This window comes from Mytilus edulis, chromosome 8, assembly GCF_963676685.1.
Source record: "Mytilus edulis chromosome 8, xbMytEdul2.2, whole genome shotgun sequence".
Lineage (NCBI taxonomy): Eukaryota > Metazoa > Mollusca > Bivalvia > Mytilida > Mytilidae > Mytilus > Mytilus edulis.
The window spans coordinates 44,635,354-44,650,609 of NC_092351.1; the positions used below are offsets into that span (position 1 = coordinate 44,635,354).

The following is a 15,256-nucleotide window of genomic DNA, read 5'->3' on the forward strand; positions in this document are numbered from 1 at the left end:
TGTTTCTCAATGTTCACAGGTAGTGGTGTAGTTTAATATGTAATTTTTGTTTGTATCATGTAGTGTTCTCATTGACCAGTAACTTATGTTAAGTTAGAATCTTTTAAAAAAGAAAATCCCAATTTTTTTAGCTCACCTGGCCCGCAGGGCCAAGTGAGCTTTTCCCATCACTTGGCGTCCATCGTCCGTCGTCGTTAACTTTTACAAAAATCTTCTTCTCTGAAACTACTGGGCCAAATTAAACCAAACTTGGCCACAATCATCATTGGGGTATCTAGTTTAAAAAAATGTGTGGCGTGACCCGGCCAACCAACCAAGATGGCCGCCATGGCTAAAAATAGAACATAGGGGTAAAATGCAGTTTTTGGCTTATAACTCAAAAACCAAAGCATTTAGAGCAAATCTGACATGGGGGTAAAATTGTTTATCAGGTCAAGATCTATCTGCCCTCAAATTTTCAGATGAATCCGACAACCTGTTATTGGGTTGCTGCCCCTGAACTGGTAATTTTAGGTAATTTTTGCTGTTTTTGGCTATTATCTTGAATATTATTATAGATAGAGATAAACTGTAAACTGCAATAATGTTCAGCAAAGTAAGATTTACAAATAAGTCAACATGACCAAAATGGTCAGTTGACCCCTTTAGGAGTTATTGACCTTTATAGTCAATTTTTAACCATTTTTCCTAAATCTTAGTAATCTTTTACAAAAATCTTCTCCTCTGAAACTACTGGGCCAAATTAATCCAAACTTGGCCACAATCATATTTGGGATATCTAGTTTAAAAAATGTGTGGCGTGAACCGGTCAACCAACCAAGATGGCCGCCATGGCTAAAAATAGAACATAGGGGTAAAATGCAGTTTTTGGCTTATAACTCAAAAACCGAAGCATTAAGAGAAAATCTGACAGGGTTTAATTGTTTATCAGGTCAAGATCTATCTGCCCTGATGTTTTCACATGGATCGGATAACCCGTTGTTAAGTTACTGTCCTGAATTGGTAATTTTAAGGAAATTTTGCCGTTTTTTGTTATTATCTTGAATATTATTATAGATAGAGATAAACTGTATACAGCAATAACATTCAGCAAAATAAGATCTACAAATAAGTTAACATGACCAAAATAGTCAATTGACCCCTTAAGGAGTTATTGCCCTTTATAGTTAATTTTTAACATTTTTCATAAATTTTTGTTAATTTTTAGAAAATATTTTCCACTGTAATTACTGGGCCAAGTTCATTATAGAAAGAGAAAATTGTAGCAACAAGAATGTTCAGTAAAGTAAGATCTACAAACACATCACTATCACCAAAACACAATTATGTCATGAATTTATCTGTGTCCATTGTTTAATATGCACAAGACCAAGGTGAGCGACACAGGCTCTTTAGAGCCTCTAGTTTACTCTCAGGGCAGTTCTTTTTGTGACTAATGTAATTGTTTCTCTGTTTTGAACTGTTTGATAAATTCTAAAACTTGTGTATCCATAAATGTTTTTTTTTATCTTTTCATGTCAGAAGATTTTATATAGACTTTAGTAACATTGTAAAAAAATGTAAAGGAAAATATTTTGTTTTGCAATTTAACTGTATGAGCTAGAAGTATTTAGTAAAAAAAAGTGAAAATAATGTTTTATGTATTTATTTATTTAGGTTTGTTAAAATTTATGCAATTCCTGTTGATACATATGTATTATATATACATGTATATTCCAATTGCAGTAAGCTGTTGTTCTTTTGAATACAGATATTTAAAAACAAAAATAGTATTTTCATTAATTATCCCATGGCTTATAGTTCTAAAATGTTTCCTCATGATTTAGAATTAAACTTATCTGTCTACTCCAAATCAGAATATATTGCGATGTTTTTTTATTATTTTGAAAAATGGGACATGGTTATAATTGCATTAATTTAAACTCTAATTTTGAATTTTTTTATATGAATAAAGGATTTTTCTCATTAAACCAAACATTAAAATCATAGTTTAGTCTAAAATGACAAAATCCCAATAATTTCTTAATTTACTGTATACAAAAACTGATCTGTTAGTTCAACATGAGATAAGCTGATTGCTGATATATAAATTTGTAGATGATTACTTGTCTCAGAACAATTCCTGGAAAATGTGGGATTAAAATAAACTTTTGATATTGTTTTATTATTTATTTGCATATAAAGCCATCAACTGACCAGTCTAAAAAGTAAATCACAAAAACATCTGGGAGGAAAATTCAAAAAAGAAAGTCCCTAATCAAATGGCAATATCTAAAGCTCAAGCATCTTAAACGAATGGATAACAACTGTCATATTCCTGACTTGGTGCAGGCATTTTCTTATGAAGAAAGTGGTGTATTAATCCTTGGTTTATAGCTAATGTATTTCAAAATAAGAATAAATATGTCAACGTCCCACTACCATTTATGCTAATGCAGTGTAAAGCAACCAACCAATGACAACAACAACACTACCATTTAATAAACAAAAACAGGCACTATATTTGCGATTGCTGTATGTGATTTCTGATATTATAAAGGTTTCATCAACAAGTCATCTCTATATATTTCTAATTAGTTATCAAATGTACCAGGATTATAATTAAGTACGCCAGACGCGCGTTTCGTCTACAAAAGACTCATCAGTGACGCTCATATCAAAACATTTATAAAGCCAAACAAGTACAAAGTTGTCTAAACTAGAGAAAAACGGAAATGACACCAAAAAAAGTGCAAGCACATGAAACAAAAACACTTCAATCCTAATTCAGGTTGAGGCCTTCAAAGTTTGTTGGCAGTTTTCATTTTGTCATTTTCATCTACTATATATTTGTTCAACATCACAACAACAAAATGTCTCTTTTGGAGCTTTGATGGCATTCTTTCCCTTGAGTTAAATTACATTCGTAATAATTTTTTTTTCTTTCATTGTCTGTCAACATTCTAAAATGTTTAAAAGATGATGCACATTACCAAAGATTTATAAATATATTTTCTCCAATAATCAAACTGGTCAAGTAAACAATTTTTCAAAACTTGAAATTAAACGAGCCAAAAATCTAGTCAAAGTGTTGTGTATTCATTTTAAGTAAACTCACAGACTTTACGTTCACATGGGAACAATGGGGATATCTAATTTTAAGTGTTGTCATTTTATCTGGATCTTTAGTTCGCCTTGATTTTTCATCTAATAAACCTCGCAGCTCTTTCGTCATTATCCAACGGTACAGGACGTAATTCACCACCTGCACTCATATGCAAATCAATACTCGAAAGGTATCTGACACAAAAAGTAAAATAACAAAGACTCCGAACTCCAAAGAAAATTCAAGAGGGAAAATACGTGATCAAATAGAAAATCAAAAGATAAAACACAACAAACGACTATCCTTGAAGTCATAAAACTTTGAAGTCAGTTTTTTGTACTCGTACTCCAAAATCAACCAATCAAAATGTTGGATTTCATGTTTCGAGCATGATTCTTGTGCTTCGAGCACTGGGCAAAGTTTTATGACTTCAACCCCAAATTGCTGACTTGGAACAGGCATTTTATGATGTAGAAAATTGTGGATTAAACCTTGTTTTAAAGCTAGCTAAACCTCTCACCTGTATTATAGTGTAAGAATTTAATGACTTTTTGACACAGACAAATAAGCTTAGAAGTATTACCTCTATATCAGCTAGGTGTTATACTAGTAGTTGTTTAAAACTAGAGGCTCTAAAGAGCATGTGTCGCTCACCTTGGTCTATGCATATTAAACAAAGGACACAGATGGATTCATGACAAAATTGTGTTTTGGTGATGGTGATGTGTTTGTAGATATTACCTTGGTGAACACTCTTGCTGTTAACAATATATCTATCTATGATGCACTTTGCCCAGTAGTTAAAAGAAAAACATTTTGTAAAAATTTACCAAAATTTACAAAATTTGTGAAAATTGTTAAAATTGACTATAAAGGGCAATAACCCCGTAATGGATAAATTGACTATTTTGCTCATGTTGACTTGTTTGTAGATCTTACTTTGCTGAACATTATTGCTGTTTTAAGTTTATCTCTATCTATAATAATATTCAAGATAATAACCAAAAACGGCAAAATGTCCTTAAAATTACCAATTCAGGGGCTGCAACCCAACAACCGGTTGTCCTATTCATCTGAAAATTTCAGGGCAGAAAGATTTTGACTTGATACACAATATTACCCCATGTTAGATTTGCTCTAAATGCTTATGTTTCAGAGTTATAAGCCAAAATATACATTTTACCCCTATGTTCTATTTCTAGCCATGGGGGCTATCTTGGTTAGCTGGCCGGGTCATCGGACACAATTTTTATAACTTAGATACCCCAATCGTCATCGGACACAATTTTTATAACTTAGATACACCAATGATGATTGTGGCCAAGTTTGGTTAAATTTGGCCCAATAGTTTAAGAGGAGAAGATTTTTGTAAAAGTTAACAGACGACGCCGGACGCAAAGTGATGGAAAAAGCTAGGTGAGCTAATAACCTGAGTGTATGTGAGTTATGATGATGTAAAATAATAAATCAAGTCTTCAACTTATTTTAGAACACAAATTTTGTAAGAAAATATAATTGTTTACAGACCCGCCTTCAATATACACCCCGAATATACATTCAGTGTTACATTATGACATTCTGGTATCAAGATAAAAATTATACTCTTCATAGATACCAAGAAGGGTAAACATATCCTACTCTAACGTGTTAAGCCTATAAAATGTTGTGTTATCAAGAAGAAAAGTTGATAATCATATTGAAGGGGAAAATATATATTTATGTGTGCATGTCATGAAATAAAATAAAAACATCATTGTACTGTTTTGAATATGTTTTTAGTATCTTCCGACTCTCTTTTATATAGGAACGTTTTTTTTTATTGAAGCATACATCAAATAGTGCTGCACTTTAATGCTTGTTTCCGTCATAAAGTAGAATGGTGGTATATTTAGATAAACAGTAATTGATAACGTGTCACCTTCTCCTACTTCTTATTTTCCATACATATCCATTTGTAATGATATGCAAATATTAAACATGGTATTACGTTTATCAGCATCTATCTATACATTAGAGTTCCTGGGTATTCTATTCCAAACTTTATCTGGATATTTTTCATCTTTTCCTCAAGAACAATGGAATATAAAAACATGTGTTTTCTTCTTTTCTACACGTAATGACATTGTGCATTCATGAAAAAATATTAAAAAAAAATACAAACTCCAAGGAAAAATCAAATTTGGGAAGTTCATTAAAAATTACAAAATCAAACGCTATCAATCAACAGAACAAAAGAAAAACAACTGTCATATTCCTTACTTAGTATAGACATTTCCCTAAAAAATAATGGGATACAAATGGTTTGATAGACACTTTCATATAATTTGTTCTCCAAAGAGCATGGTAGTATCTTTAACAAAGACATTTGATGCAGAAGAATGTATCACTGTGTGTATGGTGTGTATCCCTACTATGTTTTTGTCAACTGACGCGGAACCTTGCTTATATGTCCTATAAGGGAACGACCATTTAACTTCAATGGAAGGGGTTATGGGGGGTTTTCTAACAAAAAATCATATCTCCAATTTGATGAGAAAAAATATTGTGGTTAAGCAGATGACAAAAAAGTCTCATTCCAGATTTTCCCTATACCTTATACATTGTTATAGTGTTAATTAAAAAAAATGATTGATAGTGTCGAAAGACTAACAAAAATGTTCGCACTTTCATGACTTTGCCAAAAAACCATACCTGTCCCCCCTTTGAGGTTAAATGGTTGCTCCCTAAATGCTTTCTCTAATAACACTTATTTCAGTCAGCTAATTTGAAAGCATAATTATCAATTTCGTGTCTGGTTTAACTTTTATTTACTATTTCAAGAAGCCCAAAATACTTCCGTTATTAATTCTAGTTCTGTTTTGTGTAGATTAGTTGCAATAAAAATGAGCAATACTAACCATAGACTATTCAAACCCGTATCGAATACATCCAAAAATGAGGATTTTGTTTTAAGGTAGAACTTGCCAATAAAGGTTAAGGTGATACCAAAAACTATACCTGATTACTAGTACTTCAAAAATCAAGCTACACCTGTAATTTCTTATACTTACACCAAGTCTATTACATCCAAGATTTTCAACCACACGAGAGTTTTAGAGGCCTTTAACCTCAAATATCTGAAATGAAAGCCTCCAGATTACTCATGTGCATCGTCACAATACAGTTATAGTCTGGTCATGTTATTACTGGCGACCTTGGCATCGTTACCAATGAACAACAAAGAGAGTTGTTAGCCAAGGGACCAACATATAGAGTTCCTCAGCCCATCAACTGAAAAAAGAACTTTAGGTTTCAGATGGATGCAGTTGAGGCGTATGCAAGAAAATGGGTGAAGCGCGAACCAGACGAACCAGAACTGGACACTCTGTCTGAATGGATCAAAGCTGTTCGATCATGCATTCAGAAGCATATTCAGAGAACATGGGTTGCAAACCCCTTCAAGAATCCGGAGGTTGTGGATGCTTAATCCTCTTTTAATGACCAATATGACGTTGTTCCAGCAGATGGGGCAATATGCGCAATTGTTTCTACATAGGCGGTAATGGTAACGTTTTCTTCTGTTGCTCATGCCATATCATAAACTTGTATATGTATGATGGCTTGTTTCGAAGCTGAGACATTTTTACATATGTGGTTAAATTTTCGGGGTACGAAGTGTGATTCATTTTCCCGTAAATTAGCAAACCCCGAGTATCCTTTTGCGATGTGGCTCCTTATGGTAAAAAATCCCATTTTTGACACAATAAGTTCTTTAAAAATTTAATTCTTTGAACACATTTAATGGCTCCATAGTTTTTACACATTTATTCTGTGTTCCCTTACTTTCTAAATTAACACAAATGGTTCAGCTTAGTCATTTGTTTATCATAGAAATGTGTCAAATATCACTACACAGAGATTTTTTGTTTACACGTGACTTTTGAGTTCCTCATTTCAAGGCGCATTAGGGATATTGTCCCAGATAAAGCCTCTAATAATTTTGTCTTCATATGTAAAAGCAATTATTTGCAATCTCTCACATCAGAGCTTGGAATAAATAGAACAACTGGTAATCGTACATATCGTTCATATTTCACATCATTTACAAAGGATGAAATATTACAAAATCACAAATATTTCCTTCTTTCTTCTGGTATCAACATCAAAGAAAACGAACAAAAATTACCGTCATTATACTGGATACCAAAACTTCATAAAACACATATAAAGAACGATACATAGATGGATCATCAAAATGTTCAACTAAACATCTTTATAAAGCACTAACTACTATTCTTTCTGCAGCAAAATATGGCCTACATAAATATTGTGATGAGATATATTTTACCAGTAGTGGTGTTAGCCAAATGTGGATTCTCAAAAATTGGAAAGATCACAATCTCGCCAATTTTGCAGCAACATTAAGACTTTTGATTTTTCTACGCTTTACACTACTATTCCCCATGCGCAGTTCAAAGGTCGACTTTACCATCTCATTTAACAGAGCGTTTTCTATAAAAATGGGAATCGTAGATACAAATTTCTTGTTTTGGGTTAATTCTTATTTTGTGAAGAACCACACTGAAACTACCAGAAAACATACAGAAGATGATATTATAAAAATGCTGGACTTTTTTATCGATAATATATTTGTTGAGTTTGGAGGATTGATATTTCAATAGATAGTCGGTATTCCAATGGGTTCTAATTGTGCACCCCTAACGGCCGATTTGTTTTTGTACCCGTATGAAGCAGAATTCATTCAGAACATTCTAAAAGACAAAAAAATCACCTTGCGAAATTCTGTAATTTTTCTTTCAGATATATTGATGATGTCCTATCACTGAATAACCCATATTTTAGCCAACTCTTACATCTCATATATCCCAGTGAACTTAAAATTAAGGATACTACTGATACTAGAAGGACTGCTTCATACCTTGATCTTTTCCTTAATATTGGCGCAGATGGACGACTTCTAACTTAAATATATAACAAACGTTAAGATTTCAACTTCCCAGTTATCAATTTCCCATTTCTCAGAAGTATCATACTCTCTGCCCCTTCGTATGATGTTTACATATCTCAGTTGATACGTTATGCTCGTGCATGTTCACACTATACAGACTTCATATACAGGAGTGTGCTCCTTACTCAGAAACTGCGCCAACAAAGTTATGAGGAGGAAAGATTAAAAATGACACTCCGTAAATTTTAATGGACACCATTACACATTTTAACGTCTTTGGCACAACTTTTTGGAATTTTGGGTCATCAATGCGCTTCATCTTTGTTTGGCTTTCTTAACTATTTTGACATGAATGCACTGGTGAGTCTTATTTAGACGAAACACGTGTCTGTCGTATTAAGATTATAAGCCTGGTATCTTTAATAACTATTTGCATATTTAACATTGCCATGGAAGCGGGAGGATTGGCTAGCCACAAAACCAGGTTCAACCCACCAATTTTGTTAAAAATTATTTATTTAATATGTCCTGTACCAAGTCAGGAAAACGGCAATTGTTTTCTAATAGCCCGTATCTGGGTATGTTGCATTGTCGTTTCGTTTTTTGTTGCACTTTTGTATATCTGTTGTTTCGTTGTTTTCTATTTATATTTTATGTGTTTCCCTCAACTTTAGTTTGTAACCCGGATTTCTCTCAATCGATTTATGACTTTCGAACAGCGTTATATACCACTGTTGCCTTTATTTATATAGATCCACGCCTTCTCAATACTATTTTGAATGTTTAAAGCTTTTACTGTACCTGCATATCCAGTGCTGTATAAGTTGATATAAGACAATAAGTTCTAAAACTGCTGGTTTTAAAAACACACACCAAACGTAAATGTTTTCAAGGACTATACACACCTAATAGATTATTTCTACCTTGATTTAGTATGACCAGAGACACATGTGTATATGTCTCTAATATTACCATGATTACCACCAAAAAGTACCTTAGAGAATATTTTGACAGATAGTCGGCTTTTTTTTTTCTTTTCTATTTTTTTATGCTTCTTATTTTTGTACAGGGCTTTACACATTATAAGCACACAAAATGATACCAACAGTGATGAAAATGAATGAATGGAGGAAATGAAACTAACTTTAAAATGCATAAACATGAATAATTGTATCACCCGTGAATATGAACCGTTATTGTTTTAAGTATTGGAAGACGAGATTTTTTCCCTGTTAACTATTTATTGATTATGCAACTGCTATATGAATGCTAATGATTCCAGAGATATAGTTACGATTTTGCTTTAAAATGTTTTGTGCGAAGACAAACATTTATTCTACCACATAACGAAGTTTCTGTAAAATTTCAATCAATTTTTTTTAAACTGTTTTTAGACATGTTCATTCTAATTTTATGCAAATAGTTAAAAGCTGTGTGTAAATTGTGACGTCACATTAATTGATAAAAGTAGTTTTTCTTCAATATTCTAACATTTACATATTAAATCGAAGCTACTTGGAAATTGCCTAAAAATAAAAACGTCCCTGACCTGCAATTAATATACTTCAGTGAAAAATTAAATAAAGGCTAGTCAGAAGTATATTATTTAAGGGGAATTTGTTGTATTTCTATAGCCAATCATTATGTATTTTCACCAGGAATAGAAATTGTATATGTCACATGTATCATCTGTAATATAGTATCTATCGTATTGCATCCACTTTAAAAACACTCTTGTCTCTTTGCCTCATATGTGTAATAATATCTTAAAAGGACATTGCACCAGATTGAGTAGAAGCTCTCAATATTTTCTGTAGAAAGTTATCAAAGGTACTAGGATTATAATTTAATACGCCAGACGCGCGTTTCATCTACAAAAGACTCATCAGTGACGCTCAGATCAGAATAGTTATAAAGCCAAACAAGTACAAAGATGAAAAAATTTGAGGACCAACAATTCCAAAAAGTTGTGCCAAAAACGTCTAAGATAGTCTATTCCTGGGATAAGAAAATCCATAGTTTTTCGAAAAAAATAAAGTTTTGTAACAGGAAATTTATAAAAATGACATGTCAACACCGAAGTGCTGGCTACTAGGAAGGTGATATCCTCGGGGACGAAACATCCACCAGCAGTGGCATCGTCCCAGTGGTGTTAATAGTTATCAAAGGTACCAGGATAATAATTTATCAAAGCTTACCGTATATTGATAAGCAGAAAACAAAAGAACCAATATTTTATATTAAGTATAAGTATTATATATACTTTAATATGCCAGACGCGCGTTTCGTCTACATAAGACTCACCAGTGACTCTCAGATCAAAATAGTTATAAAACCAAACAAGTACAAAGTTGAAGAGCATTGAGGACCAACAATTCCAAAAAGTTATGCCAAATACGTCTAAGATAATTTATTCCTGGGAGAAGAAAATCCTTAGTTTTTCGAAAAAGTTTTGTAATAGGAAATTTATAAAAATTACCATGTAACTGATATTCATGTCAACACCGAAGTGCTAACTACTGGTAGACTTAGCATGATGCTTTCCTAAGTTTATGATAACTATACCGTAACCCTACGATAAAAGTTTAGATTTTATGCAAACAAATTAAATAAAACGTGAGAAACATGAGATAATATTTAGGTGACCAAAAGGGGGCGAACTCCCTCTACGCCCTATTCTGAATCCGACACAGGGAAACCCTGAAATAACAGATTACATGTGAGAGGTATTTTCTAGAATGAAAGTCAATTAACATTCGAAAAAGCACTTGAAATGGTATTAATTGTGAAATGTAACATCAGAAAACAATTCATTTATCACTGACAAATTATGATAAGTAATCTCTTGAAAACTGACAAATTGAGGGAATTTTAATTTTGATACTTATTATATAACAAGATGGCGGCTTGAGTAGGAAAAGGTTATTTGAAAATTGACTTTAAAGCGATAAAAGAGGGACGAAAGATACCAAACTAATTAGAAATAAATATCATCTTTCTCACAATTTCGTAAGTGTAATATGATGGCACTTCCTAGTGCTATAATTGAAGTGAAAAATCGAAGGTCTATGACAGCTGTCATTTTGCTGTATATAATACGTATATCATATAAAATATTGGTTCTTTTGTTTTCTGGTGATCAATATACGGTAAGCTTTGATAAATATAATTTAGTTTATCATCATTTGTACTTTTTATTCTTTTTGTTTTTGGGAGGAAAAGGGTTGTAATTTTTTTTTTACATAACTAGAACTAGTTTAATGTTAGAGTAATTGTAATAACAGGAGTACTATGTATATTTTTTCCATCAAGATCTTAAACTTGTAAAACACTACAAGTGTTGCACTAGATAAATAGAATTGAGCATGGAAACGCGTAAAGTGTCAAAGAGACAAAAACACGTCCAAAGAGCAGAAAAACAACACAAGACCCCCATTGGGTCTTCAGAGCAGCGAGAAAATAGCGCACCCTGCGGCTGACTTTAGCTGGCCGCTTCAACAATAATGCCAACTAGTTCAACGCCACATAAAACTCCGACATATATAAAAGAGTCAACTTTAAAAAGAAAAAAAACAAACAAGACTAACAGTAGTTAGATATTCCTGACTAGGGACATGGATAAAACATGTGTTTTGTGAGATCTCAACCTTCCCCTATACCTTTAGCCAAGTTGAAATAAAAAAAATTAACGAAGGAATACTAGCAGTTACTGAAATGCAAGGAGCAAACCTCAGTTAAACTGACTGAAAGGATTTAACATGTAAATAATCACACTTTAGGAAAATTTTGGTAGGGATTGATTTGCTATAGAAAACAAATGAAAATATCTATGACATAAAATTCTTTGATAAGACTTCTCCTACCAAACAATAAATATGGAAAATATCAGTAAATGATCAGTTATAGAAATGATTGAGTGAACTTTTTTGTAATATTTGACTTTTTACTAATTAGCACTTAATAGGCACTTTAACATATTTAAGTGACAAAATGCTCTGAACAATATGTCATCTTCGAAACATGTTTACGTTATGAGAAAAATAGAAATGTTCTTTTTGTCATGAAGTAAACATGATAAAAAAAAAACTGCAAAGAAGCAGTCATTTATAATGCATCTCTTCTTTCTGAGGTAAATATTAAGCATTACAGTTCGAATTTTGGTTCAGTAGTTTTAATAGAAAGTTTGTTTATTCCACATTAGCTATAGGTATAGAGGAGGGTTGAGACATCTCAAAATAAGTTTATATCCACTGTATTTGTGTGTCTGTCCCAGGTCAAGAACCTCTAGCCTTTGATAGTCGTGTGTCGTTTTTTTTTTGTTTTTTTTTTTTTGTTTAGTGTTTTTGTTTTTGTTTTGGTTAATTTGTATATTTCGAAGTTTAGTGTGGCGTCCATTTTGCTAAGCTAGTTTACATTATTGTTCAGTAGCCAACTGAAGCCAGGCTCCGAGTGCGTGATTTAACTTTGCGCTGCATTGATGATCCATTCATGACCTTGGGATGTTTTCATGGTTGGGCTGTTGTCACTTTGACACATTCCCCGTTTTCCTTTTTTTCAGTCCTTTTTGTCGAGCAAAAGCAAGACAAAGCGATCCTAGATTCCGTCGTCGTCGGGGGCGGCGGTGGCGGCGGCGGCTAAAAATATTCGCTCTATTGTTAAAGTTTTTGAAATTTTAATAACTTTCTTAAACGATTCTGGATTTCTACCAGACTTGACCGTACGGTGACCTAAAGTTGTTAATTTCTGTGTCATTTTGGTCTCTTGTGGAGAGTTGTCTCATTGGCAATCATAACACATCTTCTTTTTATATTGGACAGAACCTTGTTTATGATCAAAACTAGTATCTAGATGGAAATTTTGAAAACAAATATTTCCTGTTTTTCCGTATATAACTTATCAATGAACTTAGTTTTTCTTTCAGTTAACATTACATACAGTCTGCAGTTGAAGTTTTTAAAACATTTATTAGATTCATAAAACATCCTTTATTTTCAAACATCCTTTATTTTTACCAAACTCGAACAGAAGCTTCTTACAATCAAAATATAGTATCCAGAGGAAAATTTTTAATAATTTTTTCCCCATAATTATAAATTAAATCTATAATGTGCATTCCCCTATCATTCTAAACATATCAACAGCAAAAGTAGACAACGCGGAACTCGTACGTGTTTTTATATATTATGATCAGTTTTAGTTTAAACATATTTATTTATAGTTGATTGGAAAACAAGTGATTACAACTATATTTATCCCTTTTCACTTTGCTGGTGCGAGTGCTGCTTTGTCGTGGCATTAGCATGTTCCTTATTATGGTTGAATTGGTTGAGTTGTAACATAGTTGAAACCTTGTTCAAATGTTTATTTAGACAATATCTTCATAGTAAGTATGATCCTTTTTTTGTGTGACATGTACAGTTGAATTCTTAGTTCATTGTACAATTGCTAACTACGGCTGTATTTTCGTTAGACTCTGTTGAAAAAATCGGATAAGACTTAGGCTGAAAAGTAGAGTTCTGATAATTGCACATTCTGATTATCATTCGCTACTCTTTATGATGTATACTCTTTAAATCCAAACTGGTTCTTTGCAATGGAAGTTAGCGGTTGTCTAGTACCTCCTTTACCGAACTTGTATTTTGCTTGTAGGTCTTTGTCATTATCATTTTTTAACCACCGTGAACAAAGTTTGGGTGTATATAGGAATGTTGGTCTGTTTGTCTCTCTGTCTGTCTGTCCGTAATGCTTCGTGTCCGGTTCATTACTTTTGTATCGTTCAATTTAAGTAAACCAAACTTGGTATATGCAGCTGCATCCTGGGATGTGTCGCATATAAAAGTCATGTAACGACGGCCCTGACTTTGACCTTTGTCCACAATGAAAGCATTAACCTTTTCCAATTTTTGTCGTCCTCCTCATTGTTTTTTTACCTCAAAACTTAGGTTTACATAATTTGGTATGCAATTGCAGTTGCTTGGGGTGTATCATATATCAAAGTCAGATCGCTAGGACATTGTCTTTGACCTTGACCCCTATGTTATTAAACGTGTTTATGTCATATGTTTTGTACTTTGAAGTAAAGGTTAACCAAACTTGTTATACAGTTGCATTATGGGCTTGGGTATATCATTTACAAAGTGAGGTCACTTTGGTCTTTGGCCACTATGATCGTTATATATTGTCCAATCTTGACCGCCTCACAACTTTTGTACCTTAAACTTAGTTAACCAAAACTTACGGTGACCTATATTTATTAATTTCTGTGTCATTTTTTATCTCTTGTGGAGAGTTGTCGCTTTGGCAATCATACCACATCTTCTTTTTTTATATTGTTTGTGTTGTTTATTTATTTATCATTTATTTCATTGGCCTGTGGTTATTCATTTTTGTTGGTATGAATTTGTATAAACACATACTTGCATATTTCCCTGCTATTTTTTCTAAAGAAATCAACGGTAACGAAATTAATATTATACAATATCTTATTATTTCAGCTGCAATGGGATATATTGGTCTTTGTGGGGTTCTGTTGAGTTTGTCTTTGCTTATGCTCCTGCAAATTCCCACATCTGATGCGAATGTGCTTGGTGACTGCTGGGAAGACTGGAGCAGATGCACACGACAAACGAATTGGTTTACCAACATAGCTTGGCAAAGTTGCCCGAATAGATGCAAGTGTCAAGGACACGCTGGTGGTAATTGCATCCAAGTTCGATCCAACTGCTTTCTCTGGCGGAACAAAAGATGGATGTGCAATTGTTATGGAAGAAGATCTGGGCCAAAACCAGGATGGTGCGGTTTTTAAATGACCAATTTGTTATCAACATATATGTAGTACTACTTGTAATAGATTGACACATACCACATTAGGGCAAATAACGTTGTTATATTAGCTTGGGTTTTTTTTGCATTTCATACGGGTTGTAATGCTTAGTTGATTAGAGAAATCACTGATCTCAAAAAACCAATTCGTGTTTGGTTAAGGTTATAATTTCTACATTTCAAACTTAATTCACCCCATTAGGTTGTGCATTTCATTTGGTCTTCATGTTCTACTTCTTGTCGAATCGTTTTGTCAGCAGATAAGTACTAGAATAGAGCTGGTCTGAAAATCTTTATTCTTATATTTTCTTTTTAGAATATTTTTTTTAAATTGCAAGTCAACTGAAAAGTAAAATTAACAAAAGTACCAACCTCCAAGAAAAAATTCATAACGGAAAGCC

At 32.9% G+C, this 15,256-nt stretch overlaps 1 long non-coding RNA gene across 1 annotated transcript; it reads left to right on the forward strand.

Moving 5' to 3' along the window:
- The first annotated feature begins 10,958 nt into the window (after window positions 1-10,958).
- On the forward strand, window positions 10,959-14,925 carry LOC139485669 (uncharacterized). Its single transcript, XR_011655363.1, has 2 exons — window positions 10,959-11,182; window positions 14,528-14,925. It is a non-coding gene; the product is annotated as an uncharacterized lncRNA (long non-coding RNA).
- Window positions 14,926-15,256: the final 331 nt, after the last annotated feature.